General features: G+C 34.8%; 1 long non-coding RNA gene across 3 annotated transcripts in view; it reads left to right on the top strand.

Annotated features, from left to right (window-relative positions):
• Positions 1-24523, top strand: part of LOC136853265 (uncharacterized) — a 271531-nt gene that overhangs the window by 4152 nt on the left and 242856 nt on the right. For all 3 annotated transcript variants that reach the window (XR_010857406.1, XR_010857404.1, XR_010857405.1), the window contains exon 2: positions 8978-9056. This is a non-coding gene — a long non-coding RNA (uncharacterized lncRNA). The remainder of the gene's footprint in view (positions 1-8977; positions 9057-24523) is intronic.

Genomic DNA, 24523 nt, shown 5'->3' with positions numbered 1-24523 from the left:
TGAAAGTTTGAATCTGTCTCTCCCCAGTTCCATCAAGATCATCCGCTTATTAATGTGTTATTACTTGTTCAAAGTAACAACTCGAAAACTTGACTGAATAATATGGTGTTTTCCAGATTAGAGCCCAAGGGCTACCAAAGTTAGTGGATAGTGCTTCTAGTAGATCTGTTGCTGACCTTGGATTTGCGGATTTGTGGTAAATTTCATTGGGCATTTTGTGTGACTATCCATTAAAACCAACCAGTTGTTTCCCAAGTATTTAATGGCGTGATTCTTGTGTATATGACCTCGGTGTTTCACTGGTAACATGCGTGAGTAATTGGTTGGTTTCACTGACTTCTTGTAGAACTCAGAACAGGAGGTGCGGATTAGTTGGTTTAACTGTCTTATTGTATAATCCAGAATAGGAGGTGCAGATTCTGCGCAGTAGCTTGATTGCATTGTCTGTTCAAAACCAAAATCTACTGCACATGCTAATTGGGTCATTTATTGCCAGTCAGATTGACCCAAGCTTATAAGTTGCAGAACTAAATCTTATAACAGAAAACATTTGCCAGACAAAGCAATTGTCAAATTTCTTGAAAGCTTGGATGTCTGCGTTTTCCTCTTGCGCAGGTAGTAACTCTAGTTGTGAAATGATGGGTGTAGCCGGATCTTTTAGATCGATTGTTTATTTATTTAGGAAATGAGGCTGTACGCTAATAGTCCTATTAGTGCTAAGAATTTTGTTGCTGGCCTCTTCCTCATTGTTGATGTCTGTATCAATACCAGCTGATAATCATCATGAGCTTTCAGTATTGCCATGGTTCACTGTCTTACAATGCTCAACCTTGTAGCCATGTAAGATAATTAAAATTCTGGTGATGATTTCTTCCTACTTTCCACATTCTCTCTCTCTCTCTCTCTCTCTCTCTCTCTCTCTCTCTCTCTCACAAAAGAGGGATAGAGGACATTCATACTCAAAACATTTTGCAGTTCGGAAAATAATGCATTCCTATATTTTTTTAGAAAATTAAATTGCTCTTATTAACCCTTTAGAACGAGGCCTGTTTTTTTTTTTTTTACCTTTCGTCCCACAGATATAATAGATTCAGTTATCTTTATAGCAGTGATAAAAGTAAAATGAGAGCTAGAAAATTGCAAAAGATAATTGTCAAATATGATAGTCACCGGTTTTCTTCAGAAATATATTTTGATACCAAAAGGATACCAAAAAAGAAAAAAGTCAGTTTGTATTTATTTAAACCCTTACGTCAAGTTTATTGTTTGTGCCGTGCCTTTCATCATGATTACTCGTCTCATACGTTTTAATGTTGATGAAAAAACTCAATTTCTTCTAAGGAAATAGGCGAACCATTTCTCTCAAATAAAAGCATTCTTAAGACTGGTGTCTTAGCGGCCTTGTGGTCCTTCTCCTCTGGAGGTCATTGGGTAGGCCTACCACAATCCACCATCGATCAGTTCAACTCCAAGACATTTCAAGCACCCTCGTTCCATTATGAAAGATGATTTTTAGGCCTACTGAACCCTCACTGACGTCATAGTTTTCCCCGATAGGCCTAAAATGGGATTTAATATGTAAGATGCATTTATCTAGTTCTTGTTTCTGTGTGAGGAGGCTTTCGGAGCGCCTCAGTACAGATGGGGATTATTCTCTTCTCTCTCTCTCTCTCTCTCTCTCTCTCTCTCTCTCTCTCTCTCTCTGTTTACTCTAAGTTTGGTTCATAATATATGATGACTAAGTTGCGTTTTTCACTGATTAATAATTTTCACTTAAATATCATATTGAGCTGACTGAACACATTGCATATCAGCCTACATATTTTTCAGTTTATGTATCCTGAAATCATCAACTGATTTAATAACCTTTTTTCTTACACCATATTCTCCGTAATGAATGATCCACTGACTGACGTCACCGTAGGTCTAATTCCCTAGTGGCTGCAGATGATGGGGGTAAAATCCCTTTACCGCTCTCTTCCCTAGGCCTATAGTTGTGACGTCAATGCCGCTCTTGGGGTAACTCCCCAACCCCCTTTGGAAATGAGAGTTGAATCAATATATAAACACGTTTAGTTGCCATGGAGCCCGGGCGCAGTATGAGGTGCTTAGAGTTGGTATAGAGGTTTCTTTTCGGATGGGTTAAGGAAATTAAAAGTTGTAGTAGGTTGTAGACAGAGAATTTATTTCACAATGTTCAGTTTTCCATGTGCAATGAAGAGCCTTTGTGGTCAATTTAATCAATTTAATAATGATAATTTGCTCATTTATTCAATGTATATCTGTTTAATTGTTATATATATATATATACATATATGTGTGTGTGTGGTGTGTGTGTGTGTGTATATATATATATATATATATATATATATATATATATATATATATATATATATATATATATATATATATATATATATATATAATGGTAGTGCATTAGAGAAACAGCGAAGTCAATATATTCATCAGCTTCATGACCGAAACAATGGAAATATGGTCCACATACGTCAATTTTTATTCCTTCAAATACTGTTTGACCTATAAATAAAAAAAAAATTCAAAAAAGCAGAAGGCCGTTTTCAGCAAAATGGAGCTCGATCACAGCAAGAAAAATGTGGTTTAAGAGCTTTTTTTAATTTAAAGAAAAACAATATAGTGAAGAAAAACATTATAGTTACAACGTTTAACAGGTCGGATTACTTTTTGGTCGTGAGTGCTTCTGTTCAGCTAATGCATTATATCCCAGCTGTGGATATCCGAGTGAAAATACGTTTAAAAATTCTTATCATAGGGATCTGAAAGAAGGGAGTGAAATTATGAAGCCATAACAATGTCACACCATCGTAATTCTGATTGATGAGATGAACTTGAATGGTTTATGGAATAGCCCAGAAGCTGGCTCAGCATTTAACAATAAATAGACTATCAAGTTTCTTTGGGTACATAACAATGTATTGCCTAAAAGTTTGCATTATGGATTAAGTTTGCGAAATATTAATGGGAGGTTTTAGGTTTTCTCTAATATTCTTGGTTTTAGAAGCTGTATTTGACTTAAGACCATTTTTCTGCGGTATAACAATGATAGTTTCCTAACTGTTAAGGATGCTTGGATGATCGAATATGCCTTTACATGATTTACAACTGAAAATAACTAGAAGACCAAGATAAGCATATTCCGCTTAATTGTCATCTGAATTTTACAAAACAGCTTTGTTTAAAAGTGAACCTGGCAAGATTTAAACCAGAAATAGAGCAGTTTTCCAACATCTGTTAAACAACTAATAACTATAATAACGTCTTGAGAGTAATGGCAGTTGTAATGATTCGTTAGTTTATGGTGAAAACCAAGTACTTGCTGAATGATTTCAATCTACATCCGATGACAGTGTAAGTGAAAAGTATTGAAAAGTGTAAGAACGTTGCACATTTTGGATTTTGGATTTTGGTTTAAATATAGGAGCATGAGCATAATATATAGAAATAAAAACATACCAACAATAAAAATACTTTTGAGCGAAGAATCAAGAAAATCCTTTGCTAAAAGAACATCTCTGATATCCAATAGTCAATTACGTTGTATAAAGAAAGATAGTCTAATATTAATATGTATAGACGCTACACCATTGCGCTATTCTGATTTTCTTCTCACTGCGAAAGCGAATACACTCAGTTCAATTTAGGGTATAGCAGGGATTTTACGGTGTAACGAATGTAGGTCTTGTCAAGATGGAATTAATCCCAGTTTCTAATAATCAAAACAAATTTCAGTTCTGGGGGAGCTAACAGCCATATTTTTCAGGAGTGTAGCTTTATTACATATATATTTTTTCTGTAGCCCCTTTCGAAGTACCGGTTTCTAAAATTAGGAACGCCTACTGGACAAGTTTCTCTCTCTCTCTCTCTCTCTCTCTCTCTCTCTCTCTCTCTCTCTAAAACACAGATATTCTCAGCAGTTATATGTTTTGAGCTTTCAATTGTAACAGAGCTGCTAATTTTTAATTTGTGAAAAATTTTGTATCGATTGTGCATTAGATAAATCATTTGGTTTATTCAACATTAGATCAGTCATTTAGAGTTTATTCAACATTAGATAAATAATCCAGAGTTTATTCAACATTAGATAAATCATTTAGAGTTTATTCAACATTCTGCTTTGCAGAGGAATTCCAACATAAGGAAGCCAACCCCCAACCTAATATATAAATAAATGAATAAACTTCACCCAAGAAGGAAACGTCGGCCTAAGAGAATCGTTCCTCTTAAAAAAAAAAAAAAAAAAAACGCGTTTCTCCCATTTTCCCTTGGTACCCCTTGACATTTACTATCTCTCATAAGCACCATTTTTCCACCAAAGACCGCACTTTTCCGTATACCCTTAGGCGTTCCCAAAGACCGCTCAGTGTGGGCTCATTCTGCGTGTAGTGTAACCCTCCACAACACAGCGTTTTAACCACAGTGTTAGGCCTATAATGACTGCGATAGTCAAATATTGCTGGATAGCACCGTCCAAGATTTACGTCCGCATATCTTTCATTTTTCTCGGCATCACGTATCCCAAACAATAATATTTCAGCTCCTTTCTGTACGCATGCGTGGTTCTCCTCCTCTTCTTCTACCGCATCATGGGTTCTGTGTAACGTAATTCGAATATGGAACCTAAATAACTAAATACACGAACGATTAGAAATAAATGGTTTTCGGTCGAAAAATAATAGGATGAAATACTGAGTGAATATATCTTTCATTGAGAACTGCTCGTGGGCCTAACTTTGGTAGGCCTCCCTTTCAGATTCTATTTTTAGCCTGGCTTTAGGCCTAAAGTTGCACCCAATGACGTAAGCAAGGACGGAATAGGCCTAAGACTCAACAGCAGCATCTGCCTGTAGTGTACTTAAGCGCTATCTCTCATCTCTGTTAGTTTGTGCTTCGTAATAAAGAAAGAAAACAGTAAATGAAGTGAGAGTGAAGCAAATCAAAGAAGAAATTGTGTTGTTTCTCGATATAGTACCATACCAGCGTCACGCTAACTGATTTTATATAAAAAAAACTCTTAATCACTCAGATTGGAGGACTATCGATTCGTGTGAAACGATGCCTTTTGTTTCCCACTTCTCCTAAAAGAAAAAAAAGTTGAGCGTTTAAAAAAAAATCCGTATATATCTACCACCAAAAGGCACTTGTACCCGTTCACCCGCGTCTCCACCAACCGCTCTTCCAGTCTTTATGTTGTGAAAAATACGAAAATATTACCTGTAGTTTTTATCACTTATTTTAACGTACTAGACCTTGAAGAAAATGTGCTGTGTGTGTATGTGTGTGTACGCGCGTGTGCATGTACGTGTGAACCCTTCATGTGGAAGTGTAACTGTAAACTGGAAATATAGTAGATTTTATTTTTCCCAGGGGTTCAGTTCATTCTCTCTCTCTCTCTCTCTCTCTCTCTCTCTCTCTCTCTCTCTCTCTCTCTCTCTCTGTTAACAAGATTGTGTGAATATTCCTGGGCTTTTAACTGAGTTGGAACTCGCCGTTGGAAACAATTGATAGCAATTTGGAAGAAATGAAATTGTAACTTTTGAGCTATTGTGGAGTTTCCCAACTCCAAACAGTTTTATTTTATTATTATTATTATTATTATTATTATTATTATTATTATTATTATTATTATTATTATTATTATTAACACCACATGAAAGGCAAAACGGAACTCTTAAACCTTCTTTAAACCTCTCTCTTCTCTCTCTCTCTCTCTCTCTCTCTCTCTCTCTCTCTCTCTCTCTCGTTTCTTCCATGCTGAAAAACCATCCCGTAGAACGGTCTAATCAACTTCTATGTATTCAGTCAGCCTTTGCAATGCAATTTCATTTAGGCCTGACCCGCCACGTCCGTGGCCGCTCGGAAATAAAAAAGGAAAAGTTTTACCAGGCTTTGTGGACCCGTTTGATATTGGCAAATCTATTGGTGGTGAACATCCGTCAGCCGGGCGAAATAGTGAAACTGGTATTTAGTATTTATGTTTTTGAACGGGCTTGATGAGTGAATGGTTTTCACATTTGTAGCTATTTGCCGAAGACCGATGTCCTCCGCGTCGATTCTGGATGCTGTTAGTTGTGATTTCTGACGAGGAGGTAGTGTTATTGTTTGTTTGTTTGTTCGATTATGCACACAAAAGAGACATATTTCGACTTTTAGAAAAATCTAGCCGAAGATGGCCGTCCTGGTTGGCAGAATGTGATTACATTTTGGGAGATACAAGAATATTATTTTGGGGAGGAAGGAACCTTTGAGTCTCTCTCTCTCTCTCTCTCTCTCTCTCTCTCTCTCTCTCTCTCTCTCTCTGAGAGGATTGAAACCCAGGGGTGGGTGGGATAAACGTCATAGACTACTAAATATATCCAAGGTAACCTGGTGAAGGTTAGAAGTATCTGACTTCCCTTGATATGAAGGAGTGTTGTAAGTATAATCTAAATTATGATATCATTTATAAATTTAATCATCCATCCAACGGTATGAATATTGTACGAATTTATTAGGTATATTATTTTAGTGTTTTGGTACGGCTGAACTAAGTTTTAAGGCCGATCTAGGATTTATGACATACTTAAGGAATTATTGTAATTCGGTGTACTGTAATTTGCCCAATGCACAGCTCAAGAAACTGCAGAAAATTATGAACAGAGCTGCTAGACTGATAAAAGGTGTTGCTTCCGCGGGACAGGATTGCCCCTGTCTTAAATAATTTGCACTGGCTTCCGGTGAAGGCCAGAATAATATTCAAGTTATGTGTTTGACCCATCAAGTTGTTAAGACCGACTCTCCTCGATATTTGAAGGTCCTATTACAGAGTATACGACCAGTAAATCAACTTGACATGAGACTAGTTACAGATGGTTTCAAGTTGGTAGAGCCGCGTTTTTGCTCAAGTCTGTGGCGCCAGAGCCTTTAAATACGCAGCTCCTAGATTATATAAGCAGCTTCCTCTTGAGCTGAGACAGACTGAGGAGGATTTGAAGTCTTTCAAAAAGAAACTTAAAACTTTTTTGTTTAATCAATGCTATGATATGGAATATCAAACAGTGAATGTGGAATATGCATTGTGAGCAAATGCATCTGATAAATAAGCTATTAATTTGGTAATGAAGAGGTCCTGCGAGCGCTTTGGAAGTAGTGTGGGACCTGGAAGCCGCCAACAAGTAAAGTAACAAGTAACAAGTAAGTAATACGGTTGTTAGCCTTTCGTAGCTGTAATGACAGGCAAGGTTGCCATAGAGATATGGGCGGACACATCGGGACTAGGACTATTTAAGGTATTACATGGATTGACTTCAGGTATGGATGTAATGACAACGGCCTAATTATGTAGTGACACTAGCCTAGGTCTAAATCACGTCCTACTTTGCTGTAGAACCACCCGAGGTTTTGAATTTCTGGGTCATACGTGATGAAAACTGGGTGTACTTAACTTATCCCTGTTATCTGGTACCATAGTTATCTAGTATGATTTCTGAGTATAATATAGTACGTACATACATTCATTATATGCAATGTCTAATATGTGTGTATGCGTGTGTTAGTGTGTTGTTTATGACGAAACATTAGATTGTATATAGGGGTTATTACTGTTGAAACGTCATATAGGCTAACCAGGATGTTCCTGGGTTTTATCCACTTAGTGGGGTGGTACCGTCAGTGCACCTCGTACGGTGCACTGTAGGTATTACTTAAGGTTCTTTGCAGCGTACCTTTGGCCCCTAGCTGCAACCCATTTCATTCCTTTTGTTGTACCTCCGTTCATATTCTGTTTCTTCCATCTTACTTTCCACCCCCTCCTAACAATTGTTTCAGTGCAACTTCGAGGTTTTCCTCCTGTTACACCTTTCAGACCACCTTTACTCTCAGTTTCTGTTTAAGCGCTGAATGGCGTCATAGGTCCCAGCGCTTGGCCTTTGGCCTAAATTCTATATTCTATTCTCTATTCTCAATTCTATTCCCGGGTTTTATATTCTCTAGAGTCGGGCACGTTTCTTAGCTGTTTCGGGAGTGAAATTTATAATGTAAAATAACTTTCGGAAACAGTTAGGCCTATGCAGTTATTTAATGAAAATAACTATATTGAATGGGCTTCCATTAACACAATAGACACACTCCCTTTCTAGTGAGAAATGCAAGTCCCTTTAGCACTCGCATGGTCCTTTGTATATTTCGAACCAGGTACAGTACGTACCGAATACAGCGATGACGTCATTCTGCAAACCTGTGCAAATACAAGTTCCCTCGCGCCCTTTAGAACTTAGACGTCTAAATCCAATTCCGTAGGACGGAAAACAACTCCGATCTTCGACAAGGTCTCCCAGTGACCGAGTTTATCATTGATTGATCAAGTGTCCTTTTTCATGACCTAGTTTACTAGTTAATTGGGTCGCGCTCGTGGATGAAAACGATCAAAAGACGCCGCTGTAGCTATTCGAAAGGCGGTGGGGGTGGGGGAGCGGGTGTTAGCGTAATTGACCTATATTTACCGAAATTTGTCGTAGTCAGCATGCTATAATCTCGTCAGCGATGACTTTTGACCCATACTTTCTCTCTGATGATAATTTTACAAGTAATAATGGTGCGTTTGAGCATTAATTTTCATTTTAAAATCGTATTTCGATTTTACCGGGAAAACAGAAGGCTTTCAAAGACCTTCGTTGCATCGAGATGATAAACTTACTAGTAAAAATATTTGGTTTTCAGAACTTCAAGATCAGTTGATATTCAGGCTACGTCATTTTTAATTATTAAAATTAGTTGTTAGTTCAGGTAACGAAGATTAGTAACTTGTATAGTAAACTTGTAGGTTTTATGATTTCATTCGGTGGCTAAGGTTAAAATCATTAATAACCATGAACTTTAAATAATAACTTTTGGCAGGTAATAATCACATATTTCTATTTAATGCATTATTCACTTTATAATAAAAAATATTCTTTTGTTTCAGTTAACGTCGAAGGTCATATGATTTGAAGTTGAAAAAATTCATGAACTTTACCAGTTAACATCCGTGTATCGACGATCAGGTAAGATCTCTAGTTATAAATTATTTCCTGTTCTTTGGTAATAAATACCGAATAACTTTCACTAGCTATATTTGGTTTTAATAGCTTATACTAGCTTGACGGTAAATATTTCTTTCTCTGGTGCATGTGACCAATAGATTTTGCTTATTATCTCAGCTGTTTACGATTTTGACATTTTATGTGTTTATGAGCTGAATGAAAACCTTATTTTTGGCATAATAGGGTGTGAAGAGCTTCATAGTTTATTACTAGCTTTTATTGAAGGCTTGCATAAAATGGAAGGAAACAAGGAAGTTAAGAAGTCTTAGTAGTTATCAAAAGCCATTGTATATACACTAGCGGATCCAGAAAAATGCCATGGAGGCACCAATTTTCATATTATATATATATATATATATATATATATATATATATATATATATATATATATATATATATATATATATATATATATATATATATATATATATATATATCATTTCTATAATAGATTTATTATTTTTCTATTTTTATATTTCTCATTTATGTTATTATTACTTAAATCTTCAGTATTATTCTTTTGTCATTATTTTTTATGGGGGGGGGGCCATGTGCCCAGGTGACGCCCCCCCCTGGATCCGCTAGTGTGTATATAGTTAACCCGACCGGCTAATTCCGCATAATTACAGTATATGTAAGTCTACAAAGCAAAAGTAACTGGAGTGCTATGTTAGGATGGAGAGGTGAGCCTGTTCGGGCTGTAGTAAAATTCGTCTAAGTTTGGCAGATATATATCAATTTGATCTGGTATTTATTTTGATCTTTCTTCGTAGCATAGTAAGTTAAGGCAACCTCAATGTTCCTTGTGCGGGTGAGTTAGAATCTAACAAGGGTAGGAAAACCACCTTCATTTATTTTTTTTTTTTATTCGAGGCTGTCAGTGGTATTGTATATTAGTTCCGAGGTTATTACACACACACACACACGTATTCATATACATATACATAACACACACACACACACACACACATATATATATATATACATATATATATATACACATCACATCACCGTGATTCATATATACAACACACACATTCTACAAATAATATATATATGATAATATATATATATATATAACGATTTCGTTATCGTATATATATACGGTATATATTATATATATATATAGTAGTATAGGACGTTTAATTATATATATATATATATATATATATATATATATATATATATATATATATATATATATATATATATATATATATATATATATATATATATATATAGTGAGCGTGTAATTAGAGGTTATGTAAGGTTCTTTAAACAAATCTTACATTACAGGAGTTTAGTTTGATTTTTCATTCCCTACTCTTATCCGCGACCTTCTTCCTAGGAATGAAAAATTGCAAATAAAACCCTTATTCCTGTGTTTATAGTTTCATCAAACGGGGAGGGGGAAAATACAAGATAATTGCTTATCGTTCCCAAGAGAACCGAATTTATTCAGCAGAATAAATGATGTAACACGGAAATATGGATCGTAAAAAGGCCGTTGTGGGGTCTCTGCATCGCGTGGTCTCCTTGCGTGTTGCCAGAGCGGGGGTGGAAGGAATTTTGACAAGAAAAACGGTGTTTCGTAACCCTTCCGGATTTCCGGTGTTTATTTTGTATTTCTCAAAAATGCCTCGCATTTAAACCAGTCTCTACCTTCTTGAATGTCTCTCTGTGTCCGAAATGAATAGCAGAATAAGAAGAGTCTTAAAAACGCGTTAATTTCTCCCAGAATGATAGAAAGGGGTTGGGAAACGAGTGGGGAAAAACAACCGAAGGGTTTGTGATTATATTCGGAGATCAGTTTCCTCCTTCCCTAGCTACCTCGCCTGGCTACGTCGATCACGCGAGATTAATCATGGTGTGCCAACCAACCAACCACCCACGCCGCCCTCGCTGAACCCTGTCACGTATTTGGTTCGTTGACCCTATGGGGACGAAGCAGCGTGTTCCACGTCTTATTTGCTTGGTAATTTTCTTAGGAGAAGACTTGCATAAATAATGCTATTTGATGTCCACAACTATTGTGGTATCAACTCGTCAGTACAAAGTGGTATTAAGCTCTGTACTGTATAGTATCAAATCGTCAGTACAAAGTGGTATTTAAGCTCTGTACTCTGAATATGAGTAGGTCATACTAAAGATAAAACATTTTATTAATTTTCTTTTACAAAAAAGCAGAGGGCGCTAAAATAAGTAAAACCTCGATGACCTGGTTTCTGGCAAACAGAAAAGGAAAAAATTATCGTACACATTCACCGTAAGAATATTACTGTCACCTTCAATATCCTATTTGTTTACATAAGCATTAGAGGCTTAGCATCAGAGGAATAACCTATCCGTAAACTTGAGTGCTAATGCGGTACTTTACAGTGTGTTTATAGTCAAAATATAGTCTAGACCAAGAAAACTATTATGCATAATTGTGTAGAACCTCCATCGTTAGGTTTTTCTGGATCTGTGGGTGTCATCATTGTAGATTAAATTGACCAAGTTGCACCTGCTTGCACTTAAGTCCTTACCCATTATTTCCATAGCATCAGATCTCAAATTCTCCATACTGTTATTGTTTGGTGGGAAAAACAGATGCCACTCTAGCAGCTGAGGCCTTGGTGCTAACATTATTTACCTTTAAGGAAATTCAAATTAATTTGCATTGTCAAAATTTAGCTAGCTCAAAAGGTCAAACTTGGATAGTTTTCCAGGAGAATACTGGCATCAATTTGCACAAGAACCGATTACTATTTAGTAAACCGGTCTCCCTTTCCCACCTTCTCCTTGGATTAATTATGAAAGTCAATGTAAGTGTGCCATATCTCGTTGTGGCAATACTGTTGCCTATCGTTTACCCATTCTCTAAAGTCTCAGGGTCATTGCATGACTTTTCTCTTATAAAACCTTTACGGACAAGCCCAAGTACGATATTTTTCAATTAGGGATTGACTTAACTTTTTAATGGTTTTACTTACTATCAATACGTTAGATATGTCATTTGCTTAACAAATACCAAAGAATATTATGTTTTATTTGCTAGGTATCTTATTACTGTGTTTAACTAGTGCTTAGCTAGTTGTTCGATCATAGTGTCAGGGATATAAGCTGATGATTGCTTTAGCAGGGTGTCATATATAGACTTTGATTATATTATTTGAAATTGTGTAATTTTTATATTTGAAAGAAGTTTCCACTAGAATCGGGAATACAATAGACCAGCCACTGTTCTTGTCTTTAAACTAAAGTTTGCCACTTGCCCTTAATGTTTATTCCAGTATCAGTCTCATTGTCATTAAGTTGAATTTTACTCGTTTCACTTACCTTATTTTCTATCACATAAAAAACTTTATTCCATTCTCGACTGTTTATTGGGATCTGCTCTGTGCACTAAAATTTCTCCAGAAAACAATAGTATAAAAAAAGTTTTCAGTTAACTGAGTTTTTTGACAGTTTTTGTCTAAAACATATGACTGAGTATTATACTTCAAAGGAATACACTAATAGGTATATTTAAGATTTTGTTAAACTCATTTCATGGGATTTATAAACTAAGTCGATGGCAAGAGCCCAGAGACTATGGTAAAAGTTTTGAAGAATCTTGGGGTAGTTACTCAATCAAATGTTAGTTTTCTTTAATGATGTGTTACCTGATTATTAGAAAACGCAACGCTAATTCAGGGTAACAATTGAATTTTATTTCCATATAATAATTAAATTAATTTAGTGTATATACAGTACACATTACATACACACACACACACACACACACACACATATATATATATATATATATATATATATATATATATATATATATATATATATATATATATATATATATATATATATATATATATATATATATATATATATATATATATATGTATATATATATGTGTGTGTGTGTACGTGTACTGCATTTATACTAAAATTATTTAATCATATGGAAATAAAATTCAAATGTCAGCCCTGAATTAACGTAGGCTTTGCGTTTTCTAAAATAATCAGGTAACATCTCATTAAAGAAAACGGACATTTGTTTGAGTAACTACCCAAAATTCTTCAAAACTTTTACCATAGTCTCTGGTCTCTTGCTATCGGCTTATGTATGTGTGTGTGTATGTATGAATTTATGTATGTACCTATATGTGTACATATATACATAATGTATGTACCTATATGTATACATATATACATATGTGTATGTATACAGAACGAGACGGCCGTCTGGAATTTATCACCCGTTGCTCCTAATTTCACTCGCAACCGAAAGGCGGTTGGAGCTTAACCAAATATGTCAAGGCTCCGGCATTTGATATTCGTTTTGGGATTTCCCATTGGCCTTTGGTAATTTTCTGACCTTCGCTGAGACCTCTCCCTCGCGTCTGACACTTCGACGTATGAATTTTTTACTGCAGTATTACCGATACAAAAATATTCCACAGATAAATGTCAAGCATAGGTGATGAGGGGAAATGGTAGGCTGGTGCGTATCGCTGTATATTACGTTTTAATAATTCGTTTGTATTTTTGGTTTGCGATTATTATTTATTTCGTTTCAGTGTAAGGTTATATTATAACATATATATATATATATATATATATATATATATATATATATATATATATATATATATATATATATATATATATATATATATATATATATATATATATATATATATATATATATATATATATATATATATATATATATATATATATATATAATATATATATATATATATTGGGGTGTATATAGTATATCTTCTAACCTTGGGGTGTCGATTCACCTTGGCCAAGGGAGATTATTCGAACCCAAACGATATACACCTCCGGATATTGAATATTCCAGGAGTGACGGTCGAGTTTTCGCCCAGAACTAATGGTCCTGTTGCCTAAAAGGTTATTTGGATGCACGGTGGCCGGATACGATGAAAACTACGTCGTGGTTTGTTGTTTTGGGACGAGTGAATAATTAAAATCCTCTCGAAACGGATGGGAAGTGGTTATCTTTATAGGGCGACTGTATGTAATGAATAGTGATAAAATGTGATCTGAATATTGGTTTGCCATTGTGCTCGATATCAGTCGTCTTTGAAAACTGGTTTTCTTTACCTGGTTTGTTGTTTATACATTTCCAAATGGGTCATATTTTGAATGTCATATTGCCTGTTTATTTATTGTCCATTTATTCATTTTTACTGGCATTTGTTTACATGTAATTTTTGGGGGTATTTCATATCTGCTGTTTCTGGTATATTTGCATGATTTATTTCTCTTCGCTCTGTTGTGAATGCTTTTTTTAAGATTTCATGTAACGTCTCGTGGTACCTTTCTTAAATACATTTTTTTTAAGATTTAAATCAGAGAACGTCATGAAAGTTTAGATTGTATATATTTATTAAATACATTTATTATGTTGAATTGCAAACTATCATAAATCATAGAAGATATATATATAATTACCATATAAAGTTTATATTGTATATATATATATATATATATATATATATATATATATATATATATATATATATATATATATATATATATATATATATATATATATATATATATATATATATATATATATATATAATATATATATATATATATATATATATGTGTACATATATATTAAATATATGTATGTGTATAGATAGATAGATATTGAATGTGTGTGTTTGATTAAACTGAAATCAAAGACAGGTCAGTTCGCGTGATTGAGGATAACTACCTCATTTATGTTATATTCGGTTAGGATAACTTCAGCCCCTCATACTTTGAAACAAATACCTAATAAATTCCAGCATCACTCTTCATCTGTATTATTATATGAATTTTTTTTCTCAATACCCATATATGCATGACTGATCAATATTTCCTTTTAAGAATTTTAAAACACTTCTTCCGATATGCGAGTGACCAACTTGACAAAATATTCACCTCATTTATGTCAGGAACTTTCAGTCCAAACAAAACAGTTCATGTAAGCAAACAGACTCGAGGGACATTAAAAGCCTGCTCATTTGAGCATCTCGCCCAGAGAAATGCATTCCTGCAATAGGTAAGCGAATCCTTTAAGGCCAGCAAGATTGATGCAGGCTGCTGCATGAACCTGCAATTTCTCTGCCTGCTGGGGCGCCTGTAAGACGGATGCATTTGAGGTTATCATCTTCCAGACCATTTAGATTTATGATTCCAGGACACTAACCAAAATATCAGGGAAGCTTGTGGAATGGACTTCCATTATCTCTAGAGGCAAGGTGATGGATGAACGTTCACAGGAGAAAATGGTGTGAGGGTGGTTTTTGGGGGGGGGGAGGGGTTGGGGGATTTTGGTCAAGGGTGAGGTATGTCAGCACCAAAGGTGTTTGTATCAAAAATATAAAAGGGAGTAGTGCGTATGAGAGCAATTTAAAGACATTAATATTCATTCAATCTATCTCTACGAGAGAATAGTTCTGAAAATTTATTCTCTGATTAGCCTCAGTAGACGAATATATTTCACATCTAATGTATTCTCTCTCTCTCTCTCTCTCTCTCTCTCTCTGAGAGAAAAATCATGAAAATCATTTATTTTCCATTAACCTCAACAGACGAATACTGCTGACTCCAAGCGAAAGACAGGAACAAATGAACGAAGATATCAGAGACAGAATGCGTCTTCCGGCTCCGAAGCGTGTGCTTAATAGGGTAAGTATCGTAAGGGAAGTGGTCCAAACCATCGATTAACTTCGGGCCAGGAGGTGTACCACCGGTACAGTGCATAAAACAGTGGGGTACCTCAATTCCAGAGGCCGCTGGACCACTGGTGCGTGTCGTCTATATCGAGTTTAGTTCCGTTTCCAAGAGCCGTTCCGGAAAACGTAATGCTTTGGTAAAGGTTTCCGATATTCCGGCTTTGAACGTGGACGGCGATTTGTGTAATTTTTCACCTCTTATTTTGCCGGACCTGATTGCGTATCGTAAGGCGACTGCTCTTCTTAATTTGCCGTTCGTTACGTGGATATAAAGGGGGTTTTCTACTTTCACTTTCACCTTATTTTTTTGTTTATGTAATTCATAACTTTTCCCACCATGCAAAAGACAAATGTACATCCCTGTAGGTAGAGCTAAAGAACACATTTGTTGAAAAGCTAAACATCATTTAAGTTCAAACAACCGAGGCATAAAATATTGTTTCAGACTGTGATATTCGATAAGAATTTCTTTATATTTATGAGGTATCTCTGAGCAGTTGAATTTAAATATTTTTGAGACCAGGATGTGTACTTCATTTTTAATTTAATTTTTTTTTTAAATATTGATGCAATCATATTTAGGACCAGCGTCTGTGCTTCAATTTTTAAAATAATCCGATCATATATAAGACCATGCTGTATGCTTCATTTTTAAAATTAATGCAATCATATTTAAGACCAGGCTGTGCGCTTCACTTTTGAAAATTAATGCAATAATATTGATGACAGGCTGTTTGCTTTATTTTTTTATTTTTTTTTTTATTAATGCATACTTACCAGCAAGTAAGATTAAACAGGTTAATTGCAATTTGGCCACGTGGAGAATTTGAGATTTTTCATCTAACAGTAAATACAACAGCGAATTATTATCACCATTAAAAATCTTGATTAATGACCCCACAGATATACGTGAACATGTCTTCTATAGATGATGTAGATATGGGAGAGAGAAAATAAATACACGTCGATTAGGATAATCTTTGCCATATTTTGCTAAAACCAGTGTATAACGTTCCCTAGTACAGTAAGTATCCCCATTTCGTAAAAGTTCATCATGAGATTTTTATTTTTTTTTTTTTTTTTTTTTTTAGCAAATTGTCAAATGCATGTAGTCCATCATTTCATTTTTATATTTTCGTTTCCTTCACAGATTCTCAGATCACTAAGGCTACGAAGTTCAGTGATGCCATATAAATTGTCCGACTACATTAAATACTATTGTTTAAACAACCAGCTTACAAAAGGCTTCCATGTACAGCGTTTTAAAGGGTCCTAATTTGAATACTCTCACCAGTCCTTAAACTCTTTTAATATAATTACTCTCGTTTGTGATGCCTTGAAATATAATTTATTCATTAGTACTGGAATGTTTGGTTGACCCTCTTGCATACATTACCTCGTTTAGATTGAGTCTATGTCACAAAAGACTGGTAATAGATTTCGGACAGGAGAGAGAGAGAGAGAGAGAGAGAGAGAGAGAGAGAGAGAGAGAGAGAGAGAGAGAGAGAGAGAGAGAGGGAGAAGTGGTGGGTGGGAGGGTTAATCCTTTTATTTGTAAAATATTCTTTTTGATATCATATTGTTCTTTTTCCATCGTGAACCATTTCCATATTGGATTTTAGTTCAACCATATATGGATACCAATTGCCAAACTTTCAGTGAAACGTTTTTGCATTGTATTTCCTAGAAGCTGTTGGTGTTTCGTGGGTTATCCAGTTCCCAGAATATAAAATTTCCATTTCCTTTCTTCCTGTGGAGAGAGAGAGAGAGAGAGAGAGAGAGAGAGAGAGAGAGAGAGAGAGAGAGAGAGAGAGAGAGAGAGAGAGAACGCTAATTGTGCCTGTAGATTTCTCAGAATAGTAAATTCCCATTACGTTCTTATTTTTGGGATGAGAGAGAGAGAGAGAGAGAGAGAGAGAGAGAGAGAGAGAGAGAGAGAGAGAGAGAGAGAGAGAGAGAGAGAACGGTAATTGTAATTGTGCCTACAGATTTCTCAGAATGGTAAATTTCCATTACGTTCTTATTTTGTGGGGTAAGAGAGAGAGAGAGAGAGAGAGAGAGAGAGAGAGAGAGAGAGAGAGAGAGAGAGAGAGAGAGATTGAATAGAGAGATTTTTCAGAATAGTAAATTTCCATTACATTCTTATTTTTTGGATATACTCAACAGTCTTTTGGATATACTGAAGTCTCCTACTCGTGACTGACTGTGTTTTGCCAGTTTAAAAATAAATTAAAGAAGAATGAGAAACAGGTTTTCAATCTCATCTCCCACATTTATATTTGAGAGTATATTTCCAAAATGGCAACAGGAAGACCTTAACGTAAATCTCACAAACTTAATAGTAGGATGTTTTTATCTTGTGCGTACTTCACATTCAGTGCAGCGGCGTATCTGGCATTCCATCAGTGGGCATGCCTTGGCGGGACCAAGATATTTTTTTGGGGGGGCCAAAGAAAATTACGCAACGCAAAACTAATGTATCAATTCTGTCATTAGTGAAATATGCTATTCTCGAAGGTATAACTAAATGTGAATGAAGGAAAATAATAGTATTAGTAATTAGTAAACCTGCATTTGAAATTACAGAGCTCAATTTTCAATTAATTTTCAACTCTTACTATATGCAAATGTATCAAATACTGTAAGGGTTAAAGTTTAGGTACAAAGAGCATTTCAACTGGGGGCAGTAGGGGGCCAAGTATCTGATTGGGGTGCCTGGCTCCCCATGGCCCGCCATAGGGACGCCACTGATTCAGTGGTCTCCTATAGTCCGTAAGTCTACAGCCATTTGCCTAGCAGATAAAAGACGATCAGTACGAGCCTGTCTTGGTATGCTGTCAAATTCATTTTCAAGAAACATTAAACTGGTGTATAATCTCTTATCTTTTGCATATTATTTCTGTTTGTTGCATATTTATTGCATAGTACTTATCCCCATCGCATATCTACTGGATATTATTTCTTGCGACTGGCCCCATTTTACAAACTACTGGTATTGAAGTATTTAACTTTTGTTACTCAGATTGCTCAGTCTATTGGTTAGAGGTTATTTATCAAGTGTTGATTGAATGATTGATTTATAGATTTTAGGCATACATGCCAAGCACTGGGGCAACTGTGGCCATTCAGCGCTGAAACGGAAATTGACAGTAAAAGGTTTGAAAGGTGTAACAGGAGGAAAACCTCGCAGTTGCGCTATGAATTAATTGTTAGGCGAGGGTGGACAGTAAGATGAAGAAAGAGAGTATGAACGGAGGTACAGTAAAAGAATGAAAGCAATTGCAGCTAGGGGCCGAAGGCACGATGCAAAGAACCTTAAATAAGCCTACAGTGCACTGCATGAGGTGCACTGACGGCACTACCGCCCGCCCACGGGGATTTCTGAGTTGTAAATGCTAATAAAAAAAATTACTCTAAACAGAATGGGGGAAGCAATAATATTTTTTTTTAAATGTGGCTCACTTGAACAGATTTCCAAACACATGAACGTTTAACAGAATGCCTTGCACTTGATTCAGCCTGATACAGCCCTCGTAATTTTTTGCATAGGGCCACCATTGCATGAACAACCCTATACACATACGTATCCAGTACATGCGATCTTCCCATCTCTCTCGTGATGTGGGGATGTTGCGAAGTTTGTTCCTTATTTCACGAAACTGTAATTTCCATTCATCACCCTTCGTGGGTACTGTTTGACCTCATGACTGATGTTTTGATGACAATGACTTAAAAATTTCTTTCCTGATAGATTCGTATTAACATCATCGCCACTCTTTTTATTTTCATTTTACCATCAACAAACTTATGTAAGAAACAAACTCACCAAACTCTTTTAAGATAAATAAATAACTTTTGCCAGCAAATCTGTCAAAAGTTTTTTCCAGGTCACGTAATCTACCTGGAAAATTTTCCACGCTCATAAACTTGTCATACAGCAGTGCCATAGCAGTTGGCTTAGACTCCTCTTTGAAAACCCCAATGATTTCCACATATTGGTGCATTGATTATGTTTCTTACTTTCTCAACGAAACCGCTACAATATACTTAATCTTTGGCGATAGGAAATAGCCTACGTTGCTACCTGAATTCTGACAGTTACCTGTATCACATATTTTCTTGTAAATAGGGGAAATAATTCCTTTTATACAATTTTTAAAACATTTCTTACAACTTTCATGCAGGTTTAACAGTTGGCATCACATAACAGCATTTCAGATATCATCTAATCAATTACTGTTCATTTCCTTTCTTCAACCTCTGAATAGCCATCCTGACATAGCCTATGGTTACTGTCTCAAACACTTTCAAATTTACATGGGCTTATACAACCCTTATTTCCTCTGCACTCAGCAGGGTTACAAGGTTCCTACAATGTTACATTCTTTTCAGGCAGAATTTTTCCCAAATTCCATTTCCCTACAGAATTTTTCCCAAATTCCATTTCCCTAGTCTTATTTTTTCATTCAAATTTAATTTCCTGCAGTAATACTTTACTACCAGCTTTTTCTTCAAGTTTAGAGAAAATATCAGTTTCTCCTTTATTTTGATTTTCCTTGCACAACATTCTTTCTCATCTTTTGCAGTTATTATTCTGAGAATAAAATTTCTGAAAACTATTCTCATATCTTTAATATATATATATATATATATATATATATATATATATATATATATATATATATATATATATATATATATATATATATATATATATATATATATATATATATATATATATATATATATATATATATATATATATTATATATAATATATATATATATATATTATATATAATATATATATATATATATATATTATATATATATATATATATATATATATATATATATATATATATATATATATATATATATATATATATATATATATATATATATATATATATATATATATGTATACACACACACATATATATATATATATATATATATATATATATATATATATATATATATATATATATATATATATATATATATATATATATATATATATATATCTCATATATATATATATATATATATATATATATATATATATATATATATATAATCTTCTTCCATATGTGATAAATGCTTTTCCATGGTAGGCAAATTACAGTAAATAGCTCCAAACTCTCTCTCTCTCTCTCTCTCGCTCTCTCTCTCTCTCTCTCAAAATGCCCATCTATCCATTTAGTAATCTGTCTCTGCCGAACTTTTTATGAATGTTAAAAAGGCAACAGAAATTCCAATATTTCTCTTCCATTTTTGCACTAAAGGCAACCTATCTTTCTCCTTCATTGTCTTCAAAAAGAAAACAAAAACAATATGAAGACATGAGAGAGGGGGAAAGACTATTTTCAAAATCCATAGGCCTATTGTTTTTTGCCATTTACCTGTCATTTGCATAGCTTAACGTTAGGGCTATTAGGAGTGCTAATGACAGGTGTGTTATTTTCTGGTTTTGATTTCCATACCTGGACTCGCCCAGCGTTGCTCTAGCACGGTAAATTTATTTAGAACAATTTGATGAACACTGAGATTATTTCTCTCTCTCTCTCTCTCTCTCTCTCTCTCTCTCTCTCTCTCTCTCGGTGAACTTATCAAGGACAATTTAGAGAACATTAGGATTCTTTCTCTCTCTCTCTCTCTCTCTCTCTCTCTCTCTCTCTCTCTCTCGGTAAATTTATTAAGGACAATTTAGAGAACATTAAGATTGCTCTCTCTCTCTCTCTCTCTCTCTCTCTCTCTCTCTCTCTCTCTCTCTCTCTCTCTCTCTCTCAGAACGCAATATTCATTTTAGAATTCAAGGAATTTTCCCTCTTGATGGAACTGCCAAATTTCCGCCCTGTTCTGAGAATTGCCAAACAAATAAAATGGTGCCTTGGTTTTAAACTGGTTATTGAAACTTCTGCATTTACTGATATTACAATACTAGATATTCAACTCTGTTAATATATCTAGTATATATTTTGAAATAAAGGGGAATGATTGCTCGTTCCATCTTGTTTCACAATTGTCTTAAATTGTATGAAACTGTATTGCTCTTGGTAACTTTATATTGTAGTTGTCGTCAAATTTTGTTCTTAACGGATTATTGAGTCTGATTCACGTTATACCATCACGTCACCGACATCACGTCACGTCACCGTCCCATCATCCGTGCCTTGCATTCACACTTTCCATCACAATCCCGTTCAGTTCGTGCCCAACCTCATCGACTCAGATTTTGAGGTAAGAAACTTGCAGAAGCATCGTCACGTCACGTCAAAATATTCTTTTAAAGAAAACGTGTCATGATGCGACGGTGGATGCCGTGTGCTTGATGGTGACGTGACGTGATGGTGTGAACAAGTCCCTTTGATTACATGTAAGAAATTCTCACGCACTTTGACGTGACGTGATGTTATCATGTAAATCAGCCGTTATTCATCATCTTTAAACAGTTGGAGAGAGAATTTCATTGTTCCTAATTATGGGTCCTATTTGTAAATTACATGACCCCTTCGCAGAAATGGTAAGAATTTCACATCTTGAGCTTCCTTTAAAGCATTTAGTAATGACTGTTCAAAACTGATTTTTTTTTATCCAGTAAGATTTGTACTTATTTTGAATCCAAAATTCATTGATAGTGAAATTAGTTTTCTTGAAATTAATATCCGTCCCACACTCGTTTACTTCTGTTTAAACCCATTATAGTAACCATCGCCTTTCCTAAATAAAAATCAGGTCCGAAAGGGTTCTCTATACAAGAAGGATTTTATTTTCTATTAGATATATCCTTTAAGAAGAGCCAGTAGATAGGCTGAAAAAGAAAGGTTCATAAGTCGTATCTGATGTCGAATTTAGGAAAATGGTAATCGCAGAATGATGGACGCGCGTTGTCATTTTGCGACGTGGACAAAACATGAAACTGGTTATCATATTGCTTATAGATGGACAAAGAATGAGAGTTTTTGTATTTCATCTTCTTTGTTTGGGTACAAAGCATAATCATTTAATTGTGTTTTGGATCTCGCTCGTGTTTTTACCCATATTTAAAAGGAAATTATCGCTTTGTGATATAGATGAAGCTTAATTTAGAATATTACAGTATAATTGTTCCGAAATACCATTACGTAATGTGGAAATCTTATATCAATGAGAAGCATCAACGGAGGTAATTCCCCGTTGTCCTAACCTTTTTTTTTTTCACAAAATCTCAACCATTTGGCGATTTTCACTGCATGTAAAGAGGAAAATTGTCGTTTTTTCGTTACCAACATCCCAAAAGGGTGGAGTGAATAAGTATATCTTAGTTTTAACAGACCACTGAGCTGATTAACAGCTCTCCTAGGGCTGGCCCGAAGGATTAGACTTATTTTACGTGGCTAAGAACCAATTGGTTACTCAGCAACGGGACCTACAGCTTATTGTGGGATCCGAACCACATTATACCGAGAAATGAATTTCTATCACCAGAAATAAACTCCTCTAACTCTTCATCAGCCGGCCGGGGGAATTGAACTCCGGCCCATCGAGCCAAAAGGGTGGAAGTGTGGTTGCCATTGCCCTGGGAAAAATATTACTTAATTTGCCATTTAATGGACTTTATTCTTTTTTTTCCATTACCAGCATCCTAAAGGAGTGAAAGTGTGGTTGCCATTGGTGTTAAGAAGTTAGGCTTATCTGCTATTTAATGGTACTTACTCCAAGGGGTTCAAACACTCCATTAGATGCTTTTTTCCTTGGGATACGATGCATTAAAGTTCCAAGTCATTAGTACAGGTTGCAACCATTGGGGTAGAACGCATTATATATATATATATATATATATATATATATATATATATATATATATATATATATATATATATATATATATATATATATATATATATATATATACATACATATAATATATGTGTGTGTACATATATACATATGTATATATATACACATACATATATATATTATATATATGTGTGTATATATATATATTGTAATTGATCCCTAATATTTTTCGACTTTTCAAATTCGTCGGATACTCTGGCTTCTAAAAATCCTTGACTCCTAAATAAAAGAAATAAAGAAACCCCACACTCTCGAGGTAAAATTCAAACTCACGCATGATGGGTGAAGTGAGGTTAAGCTAGATCACTCAACCATAAAAAAAATTATGCCAGTGTATTTCACCTCATGCAAACATATATCTGTCGAATTCAGGTACAACTTGATGCGATGTTGAGTTGGCGTCTATTCCAGTCCCAGTCAAATGTGTTTGAATTCGACAGATATCTATCTATATGTATGAGCTGAAGTGGACTTGAATCATATCCCATGGCCGAGGTGGGTTAGCGTAACTAACAGTGTGAGTTCGAATCTCACTGCCGGGAATTTGGGATTCTGAAAACACGAAAAAGGCGAAAGGTGTGAAGTATAAATTCTTTCTAGCTATTTATTTATGCATTCCGCAATTATTTGTTGTCGGTTACATATATAAGATTTTTCATTAATATTTATCAAGTTTGTGTGAGGGTAGTATTTTTTTAAACGTTCACACATACGTACATACATAGTACACACACACACACACACACACACACACACACACACATATATATATATATATATATATATATACATACATATACTGTGTGTATATATATATATATATATATATATATACATTCAT

Source organism: Macrobrachium rosenbergii, chromosome 27 (genome assembly GCF_040412425.1).
Source record: "Macrobrachium rosenbergii isolate ZJJX-2024 chromosome 27, ASM4041242v1, whole genome shotgun sequence".
Classification (NCBI taxonomy): domain Eukaryota; kingdom Metazoa; phylum Arthropoda; class Malacostraca; order Decapoda; family Palaemonidae; genus Macrobrachium; species Macrobrachium rosenbergii.
Note: the sequence above shows the minus strand (reverse complement) of the source record. Positions and strands in the feature narration are given on the sequence as shown.